The sequence below is a fragment of the Takifugu flavidus genome, chromosome 13 (assembly GCF_003711565.1).
Source record: "Takifugu flavidus isolate HTHZ2018 chromosome 13, ASM371156v2, whole genome shotgun sequence".
Lineage (NCBI taxonomy): Eukaryota > Metazoa > Chordata > Actinopteri > Tetraodontiformes > Tetraodontidae > Takifugu > Takifugu flavidus.
Window position 1 is genome coordinate 6,095,292 of NC_079532.1, and position 13,785 is coordinate 6,109,076.

General features: G+C 44.6%; 1 protein-coding gene across 6 annotated transcripts in view; it reads left to right on the top strand.

Annotated features, from left to right (window-relative positions):
• The window catches only part of pparab (peroxisome proliferator-activated receptor alpha b), a 52,209-nt gene that overhangs the window by 3,732 nt on the left and 34,692 nt on the right, over nucleotides 1-13,785 (top strand). Inside the window, exon 1 of one of the 6 annotated variants that reach the window (XM_057052852.1) lies at nucleotides 6,617-7,960. The exons of 2 other annotated variants lie outside the window; for them this stretch is intronic. The gene's annotated coding sequence lies outside the window, so the exon portion shown is untranslated. Of the gene's footprint in view, nucleotides 1-6,616; nucleotides 7,961-10,447; nucleotides 12,093-12,206; nucleotides 13,387-13,785 lie in introns of those variants that run through there. 3 more of the 6 variants (XM_057052856.1, XM_057052853.1, XM_057052851.1) reach the window with 3 other exon arrangements.

The following is a 13,785-nucleotide window of genomic DNA, read 5'->3' on the forward strand; positions in this document are numbered from 1 at the left end:
AAGGCCAGGGGAGCTCATGTGCCTCTTTCAAAAGGGCAAAATTGTCCAGACCATCACGAGGACTTTTTTTTTTCTTCATGAGGAAGAACCAAAGTTATGTATACTGTGGGGGTCAAGGCCAAAACCCCGGCCGCCACAAAATATAGAGATGAAGTCATTTAAAAACTGCTTTTACTGAAGTGATTACACCACAGGCCACATTAGCAAATAAATGTAGCACCGAAAACAATGAAAACCTAAAATATCTCTTCATCCTTTGTAAAATATATCTCCTAACAAGGCCCTGAAGTCAGCTGATAACTCTGCACCTGTGAGAGGAGCTCCAGATTGATGTGTGTCCCCCTTTTCTGACAAATGAATGTATTTATTCACTCAAAGAGAACCCAGCCTGTGCCAGTTGGATTAGCGTGTTAAAGATGGAGCAGGAACCTCATGTCCCCCCATTATTTGGCATGTTTTTTATTAAACCCTTTGTGAAGTGAGCTTGAATCCTTCTATTTTCTATATGGACTGTACGGATACATAGACTTTATGGGGTTGTTCATTTTATTTATTAAAAACGAAGTCCTTGGAGATCGTCTGACCCACCTGCGCCATCCTGTGAGGTGTAGGATCATCTTGTGGGGACAAATCAACTTGATCTCTGGGATTGAGTGTTACAATTGAGTGTTACAATTTTTTTTTTAATCTTTTTTTTTTTTTTTGCCATCTCGGATGTCCAGAAACATTGTCGGATGCCTGAGAACTAGACTGCTCTGGACCCGCATCAGTTGGCAGGACAACGCCATGTGTGTGCACCCATCCACGTTGTTCACGTGGGTTGTTCACGTGCACCCATCCACGTTTGTCCATCTGCGCGGGTGCACATGCGTGTTTGCCAGCGGGTGCGTGCACATTCACACCAGGCACGCCAGGCTAGTTTTTGATTAACTGGCATCCAGTGCTGAAGCTTGGCCATGTTTGCCCTGTGACCCAGACACTACCTGTCTGCTACCATGGTTACAGGCACAGAGCAGGTTTAGTAGCCTGACTCCAGGGATTACTTTCCCTGGTCTTAACAATCAGGCTTGTGCCCCAGCGGCTGTAAAATGGACCAAACTGCACTCTAACGGTTAAGGGAGCTCCACACTGTGCCCCAGTGGCCTTTAAAACTGCCCTAAGTGCTGTGTAAGGGATTAGACCTGTACGATGTAATTGCCATGGTATCAGTGACTGTCCCTTTGTGTACTAGTTCACTTGTAGTGATAAGCTGTCATACATGAAAGAATTAAACAAGCCGGGTTGGTTTTAGATGCTATACTTAATGGTGAGACTTTCTTTGCAATTTCATCCCCTGGATAGTCGATTTATTCCGAATTGATGCAAAGAAAAGAGGCACCTAAATCCATTACCTGAGGCCTTACAATCACAGAGACGCTGTCACTGTAATCCAAAGCAACCACCTGACCTTCGGGGTGAATAGCGTAGGCACGTGGATTTACCAAAGTTGAAATGATCGCAGATCTTTGTAAAAAATTCGCGTTGGATTTTTAGATTTCTTGTTCCTCCCGAAATGTTGAGAGGATGGAGGAGCGGCTGAGTGGCGCAGTTCTAACACTTTAAAAGAAAAAACTCAAAAACTAAGAAGTACCAGATTGCACTGTAATTAGTAGGAGAAGATTAAAGTTGTGCAAAAATTACTCCGGCATGTTCTTACTGCAGCAGTGATCTCGGAAGGAATTTGGAGTTTTTGCAGATTTGCTGTTGTCTGAGTTCATGGATGTGATCAGGTATTAATCTGTATATTTATTTACTCTTTGTGGATTTATTTGTTTATTTCCCCCCTGAAGTTTCCTTTGATTTAGTAGTTGAATGGCACTAGTAATCTCCAGCACTGCTGCCGTCCTTAAGGCTTTGGAACTGACTGAGGGTCACTGTACATTCTGGCCAAGATTTTTGGTGACTTAGCACAATCACAAAGGCTTCTCTTATTCACTCCAGTCAATTGCAGTCTTGCAGGTGTCCACCAGATGCTGCAGGCAGCCTGTCCTGTCCCTCTGCCCCGAATCCGGTGGAGGTGTAATATCAGCACTTTGGAGCAAAAGGTCGGAAATGTTTCGGGTTGCTTGTAATTTCATTTTGCACGACAGAAAATAGGTCACTTTTTTTTTACTATTTAGTAGCTCTAAAGCAGAATTTATTCAGATTTATGGCACTGAAGACATGTCTCCATTTGAGCTGTTTAATACAGTCCTTGAAGAAGCCATGAAAGAAGATTGTGGTCAAGCAAATGATTTGCAACCATTCATGTTCAATATGAGGAACTGTAAGGAACATATGGTAAGAAATGAGTGTTTCTGTGCTGTGCAACACAATACCAGCTTTGATCTGACTGCCGGTTAGATTATATGTGACTAAACTGAAGTATTTCGTCTCAAGTTTAGTAGCTTAACAGTTAATTTAAGGCAGCTCTGTCATAAAGCATGCAGGGAAGCTGCTGGTGAGCACGCTTGCCAATGTTCAGAGAGAAAAGCTCTTAAAATGTTTTTGGATGAAAATGGCTTCTTTTTTTTAAAAGCGAAACATGAAGAACAGCGAAGCAGAGATCAGAAACCTAAAAACTTTGACAGATACCGCATAAACAAGCCTAGGTGTGTTTTTTTTATGCTTTTTATTTTGTCCAAAAAACTTCCTTAACCTGTCCTACTACTCGATCTTTTGTTCACTAATAGGAGCAAGATATTTGTGCTCGATTGTTGCTCTTTTAGGGTCATACCCTGACCTGGAACGCAAACTCAATTTATTTAATATCAGCTTTTCACTGTCAGTTATCATCCACCCCATTTTTTTCTAAATATTCATCTGAAAACTGGAAATACTGAAGGTGGTGATGGAAAGAAATATTTTCTTTCCCCGAAGCTGCGGCATCTTGGCGACAGGTCACGTATTTGAACGTCAGCAGATCACAAACAGTTGGACGTTGAAATTAATTTGCATCAAGGAAGGAGAGAGAGTGTCGACAACAGAGTTGATTTGAGGTTGAAATGATGTCGAAAAAATATTATCAATAATAACAGTGCTTTTAATATTACAGGTTTAATTGGAGTTTAACAGTGTTTTGACAAAATGAGTCTGACAGACTAAAATACAGCCGATCATTATAAATTAATTGTATTGTATTGTATCCGTTGCACAATGGAGCGTTTTTATGTGGGAGTTATGAGTAGCAGAGGAGATCACTGTCATGATGGTGGTCAGCTTTGTAAAGAACGGAGGATAAGCCCAGCAGCCCGGAGGGTCCCGAGCCTTTACTTCGCAGCTCCCCTCTCACACATTGTGCCATTCAGAGCCCAGACGGTATATCCACCCTGTTCTGTTCACCCCACCATTGTCAGAGCCAGTTGATTTGAAAAGCCTTCAGGATTTTTTTTTTTTTTTTTTTTTGCAAGCAAGTCAAGGCGATTTGCATTTGTTTCAGTCTCCAAGATCTTACAGGTCGATTGAGACAGGCGGATATCGAACATGCCAAAGGGGGGATTTCCTCTTCATCGCCATCTTCATCATCCTCTCGTCTTTTTTTGTTGGCCGCTCTCCTTCTGCCTTTTTCCCAGATTTCCCCGGTTCAGTGCTATTCAGCAATATTCTCTCTTCCTACTGGAAAATACTAATAGATCCATAATTATGACAAGCATTTTACCTCATGAATGCATCAAGCTCATAAAACAAAGGGTGAAATAAAATGGGTTTCAATGCTTTGAGCTGCTTCTAATTTTGTTTCCTTGTCAAAGGAATACCTTTTGTCATAATTTTAGGTAGCGCCAGCCGATCAAATAGAGGAGCCAGGGGTAATTGCCAGCCTTTCATTTCTTATCTGCTGGCAGACAGCCTGTAGACAGGCCAAAGTTTGCCAGAGCTAAAGCCAAGACAGCTCTCAAACAAAAACACCTCATTAGCCCGAGTCTATCTTGTCGGACTCACCACTAGGTTTCCTTTGTTGTGTGTGATAAACTGTGAGAAACTGATTTTTAACCCAGGTGGGTTGGTTTGTTTCCAGCATTATTTGCTGAGAAGCAGACAAACTGTGGTGGCATTAAAAAATGCACCTCAGCGTTGCGAGATTGGATGAATGTAGGAGACAACAGGCTACGACGGGTGAATAGAGGTTAGCATAAGGAGGGTGCGTTAGGTGGGTCAGTCCATTAGTGAAAGGGGCTGTCACTCAGCGCTCTTGTAAGATAAGAATCTGTCTGAATCTGGTGTTAACATGTTTCCTTCAGTGGGAAGAGGCCACTTAAGGATGTGACGTCTCCTCAGCAGATGGGATGTCAGTGGGAGTCACCTGCTCTCAGAGGTAGCACCAGGATACCGCAGCGAAGGTCACTTTCTCGAACTCTTTCTCGTGTCCTACGCCGGGGCTGGTCGCTTTTAGAGGATGTGCTGGGGGAAAATATGATCTAAGGACACGGGAACGGAGTAAAAGTTGAGAATGTTGGTTCTCATCTTCACCAGTTGAGTGACCATGTGACGTCTTTTGAACCGGTCAAAGGTAAAAGCATTAAGGTTTGTTTGTGCGGCCTGTCAGGAGCATGTGTTTGTGTGTTGGCATTTAAAAAAGTAGGCTAAGCTTTTCTAAACCAATAATCTTTATCAGAGTTTTACATGCTTTCCTCTCCTTGACTAAACTCCCTGAACTCTAAAATAGCGGCGTAGCCTCCTGCCCAAACAAATAAATTGAAAGTATTACTACTGTCCGCGGCGTTCCGGTCCTGCCAACTTCTTAAACACTAGGTGGGAGTCTGTCTGTGACCTCATTAGAAGGTTAGCAGTTATCAGTATCCTCTTAGATTTGTGGCCCCTCCTCGCAACCTGGCTGGACCAGGACGGCTTGCTTCTCCTTTTCTGCGCCCCCTCCCCCCACCAGACACAGTGATGGCACTCCCTCTCCTCCCAACACTCTTCTCCCCTCTCCTCCCTCCCTTCCCTCTCCGCCGCAGGCAGACCCAGGCATGGGATCTCCATCTGTGCACAAAGGAGCCTCCTCTATCTGCATACGCTGCACATAAAAGGGCCTTTTGTCATGAGCTCTGCACACATGACCGTCCGCCTTTCACCCCGCTGGAAAAAAAAGATCACTCTCTCCAGCAATCCAACCCCACCCCCAACACCAGACTCAACCCTCCCCACCACTACCGCCACCACCACCACCACCACCACCACCCCCGACCCCCACCCCAACCAGATTTTCGTCTGCAGAGAGCGAACAAGAGAGGGGGGGAGCGACTCTAAACTGTCTGTTGAATAGGCACGGCCATCAGATGGGGCTGCTTCCATCACTGCTGCAAACTTGCTCCCACCATTTTTCCCTGTTTTCCATCTGCCTCCCCGTGTCCTCGTGTGCACCCCCGTGCCTTTGCAGCATTCGCCATGCTGAAATATGAATGTGCTCTCATTTTATCCATCTGTCTTCCCTTCCAAAGTTTCTGGTATTTAAGGGGCATTAGTGGTTGGTTCCGTGCCAGGTTATCACCCTCCCATTACAGAGGCACGGGATCGTCCGAAAGCAGTCCGAGAGCTGATGCTTTTTTTTTCTTTTCGCTCTGATTTCGGTGCCTCCTACTTTTTAACCCCTCGGTCCTGTGCTGCCGGAGGTATTTGTAGTGGTTTTGTGCTAATAACAAAGGTTGCCTGCACACTTGAGAGTCATATCAGGATGAAATGAGGTAGAACTGTCCACCACTGTGAGACAAATGGGCGCCATGCTGTTTTGGCTAATAAAGGTGACATATATTGGTGTTGGGGGGATACCCGGTCAAGGTGGGGATGGAGCAGAGAAACGCAGCCTTGCTAATGCACACTGTCAAGTGCATGGGTGCTGCTAGCAATGAAAATGCGTTCATCAGCGTTTTCTTTAAAACACACACATGACCCTGATGCCTTGCTCCCAGCCAAAAGCGTGGATTTTGGAGAGCCTATTGCTCATGTTGCTGTTGCTGCACACGGGCCTGTGACGGAACAGAGGGATGAGATTGACTTCTCCCTCCACGAGCGTGTCCTCTGCGTGACCCTCCTCCTCTCTAAGCTGGTGTAAAAGGTCAGGGAGTGTCACATCACAGTTGCAAAAGCACCTTGAGCGTTGCGAGAGCGAAGAAAAGACGAGAGTCTCCCTGATGATGTTGACAGTTTGCGTGCCTGCGGTCTGCAATCACAGGCCTCTCATCATATGAGAAAGATTAATACTGATGATAATGAGTCATAGTCAAAAAAAATTGCGCCAAACCCATTATATGGAGCGCTCCTCTGATTAATTCTAATTTAAATTGAAAGCAACTTTGCAGAGTTCGACAACCCTCAATAGAACTAATCCCAATTAACTAATACCTTAGATATCACCAGGGTTATAATAAAAAGAATTGTAACTGTTAACCGTGCTTGTGCCTCCCTGTTCCAGCTTTCCGGAGCTTAGACTCTCTCCTTGGCACAAACAACATCTGTGCAACCACCGATTAGCTGGAAAAGCAGCAGAACTCTCAGAGTGCTCTTCACCATGACAGATCAGATGTAGAATATGTTCCCGGGCGGCTTTTATTGTCACGGTAACAAAAATGTGGACAGTCACACGGGGCCAAATACAGGGTTTAAACATCAAAGTTGTAATTAAAGTTGTAAATATGTCATGTCATGTCATGTCTTGTCATGCCTTGTTTTTTTGTCTGCATAATACCTGGAATCACACTTTACCGCCTAGCACAAAAGGTTTATCTGATATTTGAAGGGAATCCACATGAATTTTAACCCAGATTTTGTAGGTAATTTATATTTATATAGCACACTTTAGTCTGCAAGCTCTGGTGAAGTTTTGCTTGATTGTCCTTTTTTTTTTTTTTTTAAACCGTGCACAGTCAAACATTTCTGCGGCTTAAAACTAATGAGCATCTACTTATCCACATCATAACTGAGCTTGCTTTACCCTGGCGGCCTGAGGAGAGAAAGTTGTGAAAAATAGTTCCGAAGGCTGAAGCCTCGGTGGCTGGATGTTAAAGATCGGGAGGATGTGCGGGTGCACATGCATGTTTACCGAATGGATTAAGTGTATTAGGTGTATGTTATGCTGTCCTCGGTGGAGTCAGGCTGCAGAGTGTGTTAGATAACACAGCAGCACCCTGCACGCTGTTTGTCGAGGTGGTGAGCCAGAGGGCTGCAGAACTCTCCACTAACCCGCGGCGGAGGGCCCGGCCTCCTGACGTGGTGTGTGAAATGCCCGCTTTTGGAAAATGAAACGCAGGAACTAAAGTCAGCTTTGAACGGAGGTGTGTATGATTAACGTATGTCGGGACAGAAGAGGCAGGAGAGAAAAGGGGACAAAGTCCAGCAAGTATTCTTTAGTAAATGTTGAGAATTTGTCCCGGTTTTCATTTTTCTTAAATTTATTATAATAGTAGAAAGTGGTTTGTAAATTTAGTTGTATTTTCTGAAGGAATTGTTCCGAACTGAATAACATTTTGAGTTTTTTTTTGTTGTTGTTTGATATGAACCAGTTTCTCTGTCATTACAATGTAGGGGAAATTTCCTATAAAGTATTTCATTCTGGTGTAATATTTAAGTAAGGGAAATATGTTGCTTCTATTATTAAATAAAAATGTATCTATTGAATGGTGCTTTTTTGACTCACTAACAGGACATAAACATTTATTCCAGCATGGTTTTTAACTTTTAACAGACTTGCTGACACGGTGAGATGATATTGTTGCCTCATCTGCCCCAGCTTGATTCGGTCATATGAAAGTTGCCATGATGCAAGGTAATACGTGTGTCCACTGAAAGAATGCCAGTTGTTAGTTACAGTTAGGGCGCGTCCCACTTTGGATAGGGTGTCCCTGCTGATATCCAATAGGTCCACAATTTCCAGATTGTTCTCAGAGTTTGAGCCTCGCTTGCTCTTTTGCTCCTAATCCTCTCTGCAAACCCTGTGAGAAACATCAAGGTGAGCTCGGTTTCTTCTCGGGTAGCTGAAGCAAAGTTTGAAGCAGAGTTTTGTTTATTACATTTTGTGCTTTGATGTTTTGCTCCGCGTCGCGATTTTAAGGCGACAGACACGATTTTGGCTGCACAGGAAAGGAATCGGAGTTCGGCAGGGAAAAAGAGAAAATGGAAGTTTTAAACGTGCCGACACAGGCGGTGTTTGACTTCTGTTCAGATTTCTTGGGATTTTGTTTTTTAGAAAATGTATTTATTTATTTATTTATTTAAATTTTCTGTCTACAAACTTATTTAAGCAGTATTCTAAAACTTTGTCAGTCACACTTAAAACTAAAATATTGGTTGTGTGTAGGAGCACACACACTCTCTCTGTAACTCTGTTGCTCTCTCTCTCACACACACACACACACACATGGGAACACACATACACACAATGAAATAAATTGTTTAGTTAAAAAATTTAGTATTTACAATTCATGTGTAATTATATTATAATTAAAAATCACAATTTATTTATACATTTTTTAAAGGATATTTTTTATATTTTTAGTTCTTCTGGTATTTTTAAAGTGATTAAGTATTCACTTGAACAGTTGTTTAAAATAAACATTTTGTGAGGCAAATAAGAGTGATTATTTTAAAATGTTTAAATGATCTTGAAGTATGTTCGGTTTTACCATGTTTACAATTTTTACATGTGCCAAAACATGAATGAAAAGTCGTGCAATGCTCTTACTTGCCCCGCAAACATAAATTCGACTTCTCTAAAAAGCTCTATGTGTAAAAATTCAATCATAAATCCAACAGTTGCTGTCTTAATTATCTAAAATTAAGGGTTTGTTTGCCAGGGATGAGTAAAAGATCTCTGATGATATTTAAATTTACTGCAGGTTTCATGAGAGCTAACTTTAAACTCCCGGATGTAGGAGGAACATCACACAACATTTCTCTTCATGCGATCGCACCGTCAGTAACGCGCATGACCTGTGTCCACCATTTTGTGATGAGCGTTTTTTTTTGTGCACGTTGCCATTTTGAGTTTTGATGGGAGATCCAGGATTTCAGCACAGCGTGTGTCCTCTGATCTGAATGTTAGCATGTTAGCTATAGATCCATACATACAGCTGTAAAACTTTTCAGGCGCAGAGCCTCAAAGCTCCTTCCTGTTGAACACTGTTGACCACTCATATATGTGAATTTATGATTTTTATTTATTTTTTGCTGCAGTGCTGCTCCTAGCCTCAGTTCTCTCCATATATTCCAGCTAAACTATCAAGTGGCGGTCGCAGCTGGTTGTGTTAGGTGACTGGTGGGGTCAAAGGGCAGGTTGTGTTAATAAGACATGATGTGCTGCCCAGGGACCTCAGTCCCATGAGGGATAACCCCCTAATCGGCGCTAGTTAATGTGTTAGTAATCTTTACCTTTTTAGAGCAAACATCACTGCCGCATTCAATGAGTCCGCTTGGCCTACCGTGTAACGCTTTTGACCTCAGGGTCGCGGCCTTTGTTCCCCTCTCGATGGGGAGTGCCCTCAAAGGTCTTGAGTGTAATAGAGAAGTTGTTTAGACACGTGCAGGGCTTAAGGAAGACCACCTTATAGAGTCTGCTCCTGAAGTGTATAAAATCTGCCGTCGTGCCGACGCGCTACATTTGTGACGGGCTGTTGTCCCCCCTCGAAGTGCATTAGGATAGACTGGTGGGGTTTTTCTACGCCACATATCACGTCTGATCTGTTGATGTAATGGTGGTTGCTGACCAAGCCTAGAACCGGCTCTCCAACCACCTAATGCTCCCTCGATGCTTACAAATGAGTAAGTGCAAATATTTTGTGTCTGCTGCAGCATTTTATAGCCCTCCTTCCCCTTATTTTTCTTCCCCGTAAGAGCAAGAAACTCGAGAGATGCGTGTTTCCGTGTCCTTTTGGTAAAATGGGCCTTTGCAACCTGTGACTGATAGACGTGTTGAGTTTTAATCAAAGACTGAAAATGTGCTCTCTAAAACGCCTGGCAGATTTATTCCTGTGGTTTTAATGTCATGCCTTACAAAAATGATCCGCATCAGGACGTTTGAAAGTTTTCTGAAAGACAGCAAATGTTTTTTGTTTTTTTTTAAATCGCTCTCACATGATACCGGTCAGAGTCCGTAACATGGCGGCGCCTGCCATTTTGTTCCACGATGTAATATCAATCGGCCTGATTGACTGATCTCTATCTGCATCACGCACACGTCGCTGCCGCGCTCCCCAGAAACGAATGTGAACAGCTCCTCTCCGCTCATTTCCCCCCGAAAGAATCTGCAAATGTTTACGCGATGTCTTGTTTAGGGACAAGATTCTTAGCAATCGTAATTCGAGGCAAGAAACTACAAGTCGGACATTTTTTTTTAAAAAAACGGTCTTTATTTTCAGTGGCGAAATATTAGAAAATGAGATTGCAGAATGAAAACATGGAGGATGGGGGGTGGGGGGGGGCGGGACACAGCAGAGGAGCAATATGAAGGAGCTGAGTGGTTACAGCTGGCAGGCAACCCAAAACCAAAACTGTATCCTCAAATGAACTTGGACACGCTCACTAAGCGTCCATAAACAAAGGTGATCTGGCTGAAACAGCGACGCCTCCCACAGGTCTGAATTGTTTCTGGGTCCTGATTTCCAAAACAATGCCGTTCGGCATGTGCACATTACAGTTTTACACAATCAAGCCATAATGAAGTCATAGGTTTCTCAATTGGTTAAAACCCGTGGCGAGATGTGACGTACGTCTGCTCTCCTTCTAATGGGATTCCATACAGTAGCTCACGCCAACGATCAGGCTGAGCCGAGCTCGTATCTCACTCAGCGAAGGAGAAAGAAGCAAATTGTGGCCCAGTCTACAGTAAACAACGCTGTAATTTCCCCTCGCGCCGTCGATACGTAGCCCGTTTGGCCACCTGTGCCTTTTTTTAGAACTGAAACCTGTGGAGCAGAGAGACGGGCAGAGAGCCGGAGAGTGTTTTGTGTGTGTCTGTGTGTGTATTAGTGTGTGCATGCAGAATCCAGCCTCCGCTGCTGTGGTGAGCCGAGGAAACAGGGTGGTGGCTGCACTGTATAAGCAGCCCTCACAAACCGTGCGAGCGGCCGCGGCCATGTTAGACGTATCCGCCCGAGCCGCTCCTCTCGCGCAGCACTCTGTAAAACCAGCACAAAGTTTTCGCAGAGCAAGAGTAAGAAAAGTTTAACCCCCACCTCTTTTTTTTTTTTGGGTCTCATTTGGCTCTGCTAGGCTTGCAGTCCCCTCTTGCCCTTTTTACTCTCAGCAGCTTATAGAGCAAAAAAAAAAAAAAGAGGGAAAAAATAAAGCAAAACATAATAGTTCCTCAGTACAGACACACTTTATATATCTCCTTCCTTCTTTTCTCTCCTTTTAGAGCTCCTGTGGTTCACGGCCGAGGGGGGAAAAAGGTGAAGCCAAGAGCTCTGCCTTAGCAGTTTTTAGAACCGCGGCCAAAATAGGCAGGAAGTTGTTGTACAATAGCGTTTCAGTAATCTGCCACAAATGGAAAAAGCCAAAACGCTGACCGTCGAGTTGGGAAGGTGGCAGAATGGAGGCAGGGAAAAACTCGTGAGGGAGGGAGAGCAAGAGGACTAGCCTGTGAGGAGTGAAACTGACGTTACAGCAGAGAATAATCATGCCAATCTAAGATGGTGGAAACGGCCATTCTGTTAAAAGATGCCTGTCTGGCTGGAGTAAACCTCCCCTTTAACGGGACAAATTGTCTTCTCTGGGGAAGGAGTTCCCAAAAATTTCCTCTGAACTGTTAAATGCACTTCTCCAGGGAAGTGGCAGCTGTTTTTCCTCAAGGAAAAGCAGCAAAGTCTCACCCAAAAATGCTTATCAGCCTTTTGACTTTGTGCCAAAATAGCTGCGAGGGATCAGCTGCAGCGCTCGGCTCACTTCGTGACAGAGCCGGCGGAGAGAGGAGGGTTCTGAGCGACTGTTCCCTGCCACATGTTACTGAAACATGCGTGGAGGCTCGTCTTTGTGCCGTGCCCGTGTGCGAGCACGGATCTATTTGAGCCAGTGACTTACGAAGGAGTTAACGGACAGCCCGTTGTCCTCGCAGGGGAGGCTGCTGCATGGACGAGAGCCACGCTTTGGTAAAATTTCGGCTTCATAATTGACTCAACTCTGACAAATATTGCATATTTCAGGGCTCCTTGGTGTGGACGGCCGATTCTCTTTTTCTTTCCACGTCCTTTTTATGAGTTCTCGCGGTGGCTGAGGTACTCTAATGTATCCCAGTATGGCGTGGAAGTGTGCGCACTGCGTCTGCGCGCTGCCGGAGGAGTGGATTTCTGTGTCATTCTTCCTCCTCCACCCCTCCCACAGTTTGCGCTTGCTACCCTCCCACTCTTTCTCTCTCTCTCGCCTTATGTCTCGCCATCTCCCACCCATCTTCTGCTCCCTCCCACCCGTCTTCCCTCCTTCTACCCCATCTCCAGTGCAAATACACTTCCTTGCCGTGTTGGACATGTGATGAAAAAGTGGCCGGTTCGCGCGCTCCACCGCACCTCCTATTTCATCATCAGTAGAGCATTTCTGCCCTTCACTGTGCGCTCGTGGTCTCCTCCTCCTCCCTCGCTCTCTCTCTCTCTCTCTCCCTCCCTCTCTGCTTTTTCTTCCTCTGTTTCGCTTGCTCCCCTCTTTCTGCTCCAGCCACACGCAAGGGGGAGACTTAGGCTCTGTAAGGGGGGGAGAAAAAAAAGAAAAAAAAAAGTCTGCTGCTATTTCTACAGTCAGGGCCTCCCCACAGCCCGCCCTTCCATAGACGAAGCTTCTTTTTTTTTTTTCTCTCACTACTAGCTGGATTTTAACCCTCTGCCTCCAACTAGCTGCACAGCAGCTCTGCAAAACCTGGCAACAAGTTGCTTTTAGAGGCTTTTCTCCCATTTGGTGCATTTGATTTTTGAGCTTCTTTGGATTTTTTGCGCTTTTCTTTCGCCGCTCTCGCGTGTTTGCTTTTTCAAAAACTCTTACAGAATTTTCTGGGGGGTTTTTTTGTTAAAAAATTTTTTTATATATATCCCGACTCGTGATCTTCTTGCCGTTTTGATGTTAGTTTCTCCCTTTTGGATGGAAATTTTCGTGTTGGTGTTTCGCCACGTGATAGGCCTCGTTCTACCTGGAGTGCCGGGGCGCCATTTCTGAAGAGTGACCCGCTTGTGGTGAGCTTGTGGTTCGGATGACCACTGTGGATGGCCAGCAGGGAATGTGACCAGTATCCCAGCGCGGTCTAAATCTCTGCTTTTGAAACGACGTCCTTCATCGGTGCCAGAGACTTGCGTGAAGTACCACACCTCCTTCGCCATACTTTGCATCTTTTTCCTTCACACATCCTCTCGCTCAGAGTCTCCTGCTCTCCCTTGTTCTCCCTCTTTCACACTAACACGAGTGAGTGCTGTGCTGAGCCGGGGCTCTTTTTCTGGGACAGGTGCCAACTGCAGACAAAAGATATTAAAAAGCAATAAGTGCAAAGCATTTGTAAATGCAGAAACTACAAATAGCTGCAGCTGCATATCTGAGCATGTTGTGCGCCTGCATGGCGACTTTTTGTGGGTTTTACTCGCGCTAAAACCGATTTCTCAACCGAGATTGCTGCTAAAGGAAAGGTTTGAGCACTTTGTCATACTTTTTCGAGTCTGTAGTGAAGGCATTTTGCTCTGGAAGAGGGAAGAGGTAATGCGATAGAGCAGTATGTACGCCGTTGAATTATTCATGTGCCCTAGCAAGGCTGTGACGGGACTGGTTTAGTTATTTGCATGCATCAGACATGATGTTTGTCGGTTTGCT